The sequence below is a fragment of the Mytilus galloprovincialis genome, chromosome 1 (genome assembly GCF_965363235.1).
Source record: "Mytilus galloprovincialis chromosome 1, xbMytGall1.hap1.1, whole genome shotgun sequence".
Classification (NCBI taxonomy): domain Eukaryota; kingdom Metazoa; phylum Mollusca; class Bivalvia; order Mytilida; family Mytilidae; genus Mytilus; species Mytilus galloprovincialis.
In genome coordinates this window covers 64,041,741-64,050,028 of record NC_134838.1, presented here as the reverse complement: position 1 = coordinate 64,050,028, position 8,288 = coordinate 64,041,741, and the positions used below count along the sequence as shown (strand labels likewise).

At 34.1% G+C, this 8,288-nt stretch overlaps 1 long non-coding RNA gene across 2 annotated transcripts; it reads left to right on the top strand.

The window, feature by feature from the left end:
- Positions 1-974: 974 nt before the first annotated feature.
- LOC143081291 (uncharacterized) lies at positions 975-7,725 on the top strand. 2 transcript variants are annotated; one of them, XR_012979962.1, is made up of 3 exons: positions 975-1,085; positions 5,949-6,160; positions 7,368-7,725. It is a non-coding gene; the product is annotated as an uncharacterized LOC143081291 (long non-coding RNA). The 2 variants fall into 2 exon arrangements; XR_012979963.1 differs by lacking the exon at positions 975-1,085 and adding an exon at positions 3,940-3,986.
- The last annotated feature ends 563 nt before the right edge of the window (positions 7,726-8,288 follow it).

Sequence of the window (8,288 nt, the reverse complement as noted above, 5' to 3'; positions counted from 1 at the left end):
CTTTAAAAAGAATCACCTTTTTGGAACAGTATAGACGTCGAAAATTAAACTGTATATATATTCTTTTTTACAAAACTCCTGAAATAATTTAAAATTATCTTTAGACAGCTTTCATATGCAAATCTTTTTAGAAGTATGTGAGCGTATTACCCCCCCCCCCTTTTTTCCTTCTATAATAAACTATTGAATGAATCTGAATCTATAAAATTTATTTGTAAACGATTTTGTGTCTTAATTTGTGTTTGCTAATTAATTGCGGTCCATGCTGTCAAAAGTCAAAAATATCTCCTTGTGTATAAGTTATAATTGATAAAAAAATATTTGAAGCCGCCAGAAGAATAAAGCATTTCCTGAACTTAAATACATTTATCTGTAAATAAAGACAATTTGCCTAAAACATTCTCGCATATATTTAAACAATTGTAAAATAATTAATTCAACGACTTTCTTTTCCTTTTTACTTTTCTTCTTCAGTTTTTTTTTTTTATACCCATTGCTTTTTTTTATCCTATTTTCGTATAACATGTTAGCAGTTGAACGGAATTAAGCACATTTTCCAGGGATTTACAACTTAAATTTTCAACAACAAAATTCCACACTTTTTTTACTTGATTTTTATTTTTCTGTTTTGAAAGCGTCACCAGTGACCCCGTAGCACACATACCAACACCTCACATGGCGTATTCACTATGTTGAGGTATTGACATACAATCACATTTATCAATATACAGCAAGTAGGTAATTTGTGTTGAATGCCAGTAGGTCAGAATTTGTTAATTGAATTTTACCTGTAAAAGGGTCACTACTAGCTGTCAAATTCATGTTCATCGATTTTAATCAAATTCACATAACGTGTGGTGTTGAATTGTTTATTAAAATTCCACGGACAATCTTAGCTGATATGCATAAAACCATTATTTCATGAACCTGCATGAAATATTGACTTATCACAGAATTAAAAATAATAAACCACCGAAAGTCCACACAAGAGGGTATGGTGGATGTGAATTAACAGAATAGAGAATAACGGGCAAAGAAAAAAAGGAACAAAGAATAGTGAAAGAAAAAGAATAATGGTAAAACGTGTAAGTCATTAAAAATATAGCTTAAAAAAAAGAAGCCTCTGTCATCAATTTGAGGAATTTCCCCAAGGTTAATTTTACGGCGGCTTATTTTAGTTTGGATTAAAAATAAGCACAATTGACAAGTTTCCTTCCCCTGCATTTTCGATCGCACATGTAAATAGCACGTTGGTCTCAAATAAGACACTGATACATTTCTACTTCTACTTCTATGTGGTTAATCTGCAGTCGGAAATTCCATAACGCAAATATACTGTGCGCGTGTGTCAACCAGTACACGCCAAGTTAAAAATAACAAATTTTGTGTATTTACAGGAACAAAAACAGATAAAATTATGTGATGTTTGCAACAACTGTACAGGGTTAAAATCAGGTATCAATAGTTACGCCAGGAACTGCCACACACAGACCCGGAAGGCGACTGTTGTGGGAGCTTGAATGGCACATTCAGGTAGTTGGTTCCAGTCAACAATTGTTCTTGGGATGAAACTGTATTTATAGGCATCCGTTGAAGTGCTGACTCTGGAAAACCTGTCTCTGTTGTATTGTCGGGTTGTTACAGTTGGTCTCCTAATGTAATCTGGAATAATGACTGATGCTTCTCCATGTAGGATCTTATAAAGGAGAATGAGCCTGGCTCCTTGTCTGCGTGTTGCTAGTGTTGGCCAGCCAAGTGTCTGTAGGATGTTGGTTACAGTTCCTGGTTCCCGAGAATAGGTTGATGTTACAAATCGGGCAGCTCTTCGTTGTACCATCTCGATTTGGCTAATATGGCACTTTTTATATGGGTCCCACACTGCAGATGCATACTCTAGGTGAGGTCGGACTAATGTTTTGTATGCGCTCTCTTTTATGTCTTGTGGACACTTATTTAAGTTCCTTCTTAAGAATCCAAGTGTTCTGTTGGCTTTTGATGTTGCTTTTGTTATATGGTGGTCCCAATTCATGTCCTCTGATAGTTCTAAGCCGAGGTATGGGTAATGCTGAACTGTTTCCAGGTAATGTCCCATCATATGGTAGTTGTGAACAACAGGGTTGCGTTTTCTGGTTACCCTAAGGATGAAACATTTTGCTGGATGGAATGTCATCTGCCAGCGTCTTGCCCATTCTACTAGTAGCGTAAGGTCTTGTTGTAGTTGCTGGCATGTATCCGAGTTGTGGACGCTTCTGTACAAGAGGGAGTCGTCAGCAAACAGTCGTAGACTGGTACATGGCGATATAGAATCGCCTATGTCGTTGATGTACAGCAGGAAACATAAGGGTCCAAGTACCGTCCCCTGGGGTACACCGGAACGTACTGCTTTCATATCACTCATTTCACCATCTACACAAACTCGTTGATTTCGTTTGGTAAGCCATGCGCTTATCCAGCCAAGAACATCTCCACGGATACCGTAGTAGCTCATTTTCTGCAATAGCCGCTGGTGTGGGACTGTGTCAAATGCCTTGGAAAAATCCAAGACAAGCATATCTATTTGTTCTCTCATGTCCAGAGATCGTGCCACTGATTCTATGGTGTTCACCAGTTGAGTTTCGCAGGAGCGATGTTGTCTGAAACCGTGTTGGTAGTCCACTAATATGTTGTTTTTCCAAGTGGTTCATTACATGGCGGTAGATGATATGTTCCATTGTTTTACAGCATATAGAGGTCAGAGAGACGGGCCTGTAGTTGACTGCTTGTGTGCGATCACCTTTCTTGTAGTTAGCTGTGATGTTTGCTAGCTTCCAGTCTGATGGTACTGTCCCAGATGTCAAAGTCTGGTGAAATATGTATGTTAAAAATGGTGATATTTGGTCGGCTGCCTCTTTTAAGATTCTAGTTGGTATCATGTCTGGGCCTATGGCTTTTGATGTGTCCAGCTTTTTGAGAAGTTTGGTTACTCCATTTTCTGTTACTCTTAGTATTTCTATGTCGTCGATGTTGCTGTTCCCAAGAGATGGCATTATATTCATATCTTCGTCCGTAAATACACTATCATACTGTTCATTAAGTATAGCAGCTTTTCCCTTACTGTCTATTACTTCGGTTCCTGAGCTGTTCTTCAAGGTTGATATGTTGACAGTGTCTTTTTTCCTGGACTTGATGTATTGCCAGAATTTCTTTCCCATGGTAGGCTTTTTCTGTTCTTCATTAGTACTGTCCTCGTTCAATATACCCCTGATGTATTTATCGTGTGCTTTTGTCATGGTCTGCTTGACAATGTCTCTAGCTTTTCTGTATTTTTTCCAGTTTTCTGATGTATCGTAGTTTTTAGCTGTGTTGTATCTACGTTGACGTTTTCTAATTAGTCGCTTAATGGTATGGTTCATCCAGGGCACATCTTGTTTCCCACTGATAGTTTTTTGTGGGACATGCTTGTTAACACTGTTGAGAATTGTGTCTTTGAAAAAGATCCAGTTATCTTCGACTGAGTTTGTGAGCTTATCTTTGTTCTTTAAATGACCTGTAAAGGCTTGGTCAATATCATTTTGTAGACTATTCATGTCGGCTTTTTTATAAATATAGACGTTTCTTGGTTTTTTTTCTGTATGTTTTTGCTTTGATGTTGATATCTGTAATCACGATTTCATGGTCGCTCATTCCAGGCTGTGTTTGTGTTCTTTCTATCAGTCCTGGGTTATTGGTAAGTATCAGGTCAAGTATGTTTTTCCCTCTGGTGGGTTCTTTTACCATCTGAATGAAGTCATTTTCTGTTACTATCTCAACAAGTTTAGAGTTGATCTCCTGTCCATACTGTGGGTTGGTGTTCACTGTGGTATTGTCCCAGTTGATATCTGGCAGGTTAAAGTCACCTCCTAGTATAATATGTGGCATGTTGTTCTTTACCTTTGATGTTATTTGTTCGATTGACTTCTCTACATTACAACACTTGCCGTCAGTATATGAAAATATTAATTAAGAAGGTATAGAAAATTAATGCACGCACACTATTATCCTTCACAGGCCTAAATCGTTAGTCCGCAAACAACGAGGGTGATAAAAAAAACCAGCACTTTGAACACAGCCACCGGCATGCTATGAATTTGAAAGCTTCCCAAATTAGCAACTAATGCTATCAATTTCTACCCATAGAAAACTTTTGTCCTTCTTTATCATGTTTATGAAAAATGAAATATGTTGATATTGATGGTATAAAGGTTAAATCAATTTATTCATATATTTGACCGACTAGAATTAATTGGGGAATTTAAACCAATTCCTATTGTAAGTGATAAAACTATTAAAATTTATATCAGATCATATCAGGGTGATTGAAATGAGGAAAAAGGGGGGGGGGGTGATCAGGTATTTTTGGGGTAATCCTCACCCCCTTCAATTTGAGAATATGCTATTATCTTGTAAACGGTTTAGATGCCCACCCCTAAACCATATATATTCTTGAATGGGACAATAAAACGAATCAATTAAAATTAAAGGGAAGTCCCTGGGGGTCACCCCACCCCGTTCAATTTGAGAATGTGCTATTATCTTGTAAACGGTTTAGATCCCCACCCCTAAACCATATATATTCTTGAATGGGACTATAAAACAAATCAATTAAAATTAAAGGTTAGTCCCTTGGGGTCGCCCATCCCCGTTCAATTTGAGAATGTGCTATTATCTTGTAAACGGTCCAGATCCCCACCCCTAAACCATATATATTCTTGAATGGGACGATAAAACAAATCAATTAAAATTAAAAGGAAGTCCCTGGGGGTCACCCCATCCCGTTCAATTTGAGAATGTGCTATTATCTTGTAAACGGTCAAGATCCCCACCCCTAAACTATATATATTCTTGTATTGAACAATTAAACACATCAAATGAAATATAGGGAGAGTCCATGGGGGGGTCACCCCCACCCTCATATTTTTGAAAAACTTTTAAATGGTTGAGATCCCCAGTGAATAAGTGAAAAAAATTCCGGATCACAGGGGGAGGATTCTAGGGGTTGGAAGTTCAACTTGGAACCCCCCCTTTTTTTTGGACAATCAATGCATTTGAATGGGAACATATAGTTGGAACCACCCCTCCTAAATCCTGGGTTGGGAACAGGGAACCCCCTTTATAAAATGGCTGGATCCATCCAGGCATACCATCTAGCTAGCTATTAAGGCTTTAAAAATATGAAATAAATCAAACAAGGAAATTAACGGTGTAGGCAACTGTTTTGAATTAAAAAAAAAAGCCTTTATTAACAATGTTAAATTTTGTGTGCATTTATTTTTGCTTATTTTCAATAACAAATAAATAATGGACAGAATTGCGTGATTGATTATTGTAATTTACGAAAAATCTGCATACATGTTATAAAATGGGAAGTAGAAACTGGGAATTTGTCAAAGAGACAACAACACAACCAAAGAGCAGACAACGGCCGAAGGTCACCTATGGGTCTTCAATGCAGTGAGGAAATTTTGGCACTGGTCTTCAGCTCATAAATATGTCTCAGAAATGAAAATGATATACAGCTCTCATTTGCATTAATAAAAACCTCACAATATGTTCTGAATATCAGAATATACAGTATTGCAAGATTCTCTCATATTGTACACATGGAGCTGAGAAACTGTAAAATTAATCATGCTAATTTAACATTTAAGTCCTCGGAATTAATCTAAATATGCATACGAAGGAATATAAGTATGCAAAAGACATATATATATATATATGGTCTTCAAAAATAAGAGTATCAATGCTATTAATTAATGACAAGATCTTAATCAAGTAATAATTTTGGTTTGTTTAAATATTTCGGAGGTTAGTATGACCTCCTTTTTTGTGATGATGTTTTCCTTTTAAGCTGGGAAAAATTGTTTGTATCAACAAAAATAAAAACACAAAGTTAATCTAGAATTATGTTTTTATCATTTTTTTATGTTTAGATCATGTAGATTGTCAGCAAGATGAAAAGAAAAAAAAATATGCAGCTCAAAAGTCAAAATGTGGATAAGCTGAGGTTCAAGGTCCTACTTTTGCAGATTTTCATATTTTGCATGAATGAATTTAAAGTTTATACCATGGACAGCAGAGAAAGAAAAAAAAACTTTTCAATTTTCCTGCTTCTGAAGAATAAATGTAAAACATCTTGTTTTTGGTAAGTTTTATGCTCTGTCTTAATAGTGTTTGTGCATTCATCTGTCCAGTCCTTCCTCTAAATTGTATCCTCTTTAATTTTTTGTGAGTGTTTGCCATGAATTTCAGTAAGTAGCCTGTGGATTTACATATATATATACTCAAAATTTAGTACTAATATTAAGGGATTTTAGCATGACATCCTGTCGAATGCTTGTTAATCATGTTTATGTTCCAGAACATATGAGTATTAAGACTACGCGTACAGTCTGCCCAATTTTAAGAAGTTGGTCAAGTTTATTAGAAACAAATATACATTACAGATCAACATAACTGAAATCTTTAATAGATTGATACAAAAAGTTTAATTGCAGTAGAAATAAAAATACATGTTTGGTTGAGCTCTGGTATTAGACAGTACAAGTACCGGGTATACTCAAATGGTCTGATTGTATGCATATGGTCGGACTGTAAGAGTATACTTATATGTTTCGGACCGTAAATGTACGATCCAAATACTTATATGGTCTGGAACATTTATACATGTCTTAAAACTAGTATCTGACAAACACGTTGGAGTTATTCGATAGAAATATAATGTTTTCAGATTATAAAAATAATATCCCATATTTACTTTTAATAAAGAAGAAGATTATTGATGTATGTATAACTGTAAAATGAGACAGCAAGCCAACAACACAAAAAATAAGTATAAAACAATATATTATTTTGTATCAATTTTATAATTTCCAATATGTCCGAAGATTTCAAGGTATTTTTACATTGAAATTAAACACAAATTGAACTCTGTCAGAACTTCAAAAGCTTAAAGATATATTGTTTCTGTTGTCTGCATTTTGTATAATATATTGAAAATTCTAGTGAATAATGGAATATGTTATTATAATTGCCTAAAGTTTTAACATTGATCTTTATATATATATGATATATATAACTTGGGAAAATACCCAAATATTTTAAAGAAGAATAAATTAATTGATTGTTATATACCGATAGTATTAGAATAGGAAGATGTGGTATATTGCTAATTTGACAACTCTCCATCAGAGACCAAAGGATGTAAGAGGTTAGCAACTGATGACACTGGACAACCTTTAACAATCAGTAAAATCCATACCGCATAGCTATTTTTATTAAAAATCATATTATTGCTACATGTATGCAAAAATTTTTATATAATACTTCAGATTTTATTGGTTCTTTTTCAGAAGGATTGAAATTAATCACCTAGAATAAATGGAGAAAACATAGAAACAAGACCAGAATAAATTCAAAGACAAAAGTTGGATCAGCTATTATTTTCATCACTCAGTCAATGATTTGAAGATCTTTTAAATACCAAAAGATATTGAAACCACAATAATGTCAATGTTCTGTGCTGAATGACCAAAAAGTGGACTATAAGATCACACAATGCTGGATGATAAGAAACTATTAATGTTTTGTGTGGAGAGATATTGTGAAAAAAATAGATTTACTTAAATAGCTACTGTAAATTCAAGAATTATTGTGAGGGTTTATATTTGCAAAAATTGCAACACAGTTGTAAAAGCAATAATTTAAACTTCCATTTAGAAATATTTTATATGAATTAAACTGATAATCGTAAAAAATTAAAATCTCATTTTAGTCTTAAATGACAAAAATCCAATAATAAATGCACGCAATAATTTCTGAATTTACAGTACTAGTATGTTCAGCCTTATATTAGAGTTTTTCATTGATTTCAAATGGTAAATAATAGTGTTTCAAAGTATTCTATAATTCAAAAATAAACATATATTGATACTTACATTATCTACTTTGTTGTTTAAAAGTTAAGTTTTGAACAGTTATAGAACAATATGTTGAATTAACATTTCCAAAGAAAAAAGATATTCAATTAAAAAGATTCATCTTATAACAATTTACTACCAAATAGAATACATTGTAACATACACATTACTGTATATTTATATCTATATATTTATAATTTGAATCTCATAGGATTTTATTTTGTCCCATGGGATATTAAAAATCCCATGGGATAATAATAATCCCATGGGATTTTTTTTGTCTCATGGGACAACAAATATCCCATGGGACTACAATTATCCCATGGGACCAAAAAAAATCCCATGGGATAATGG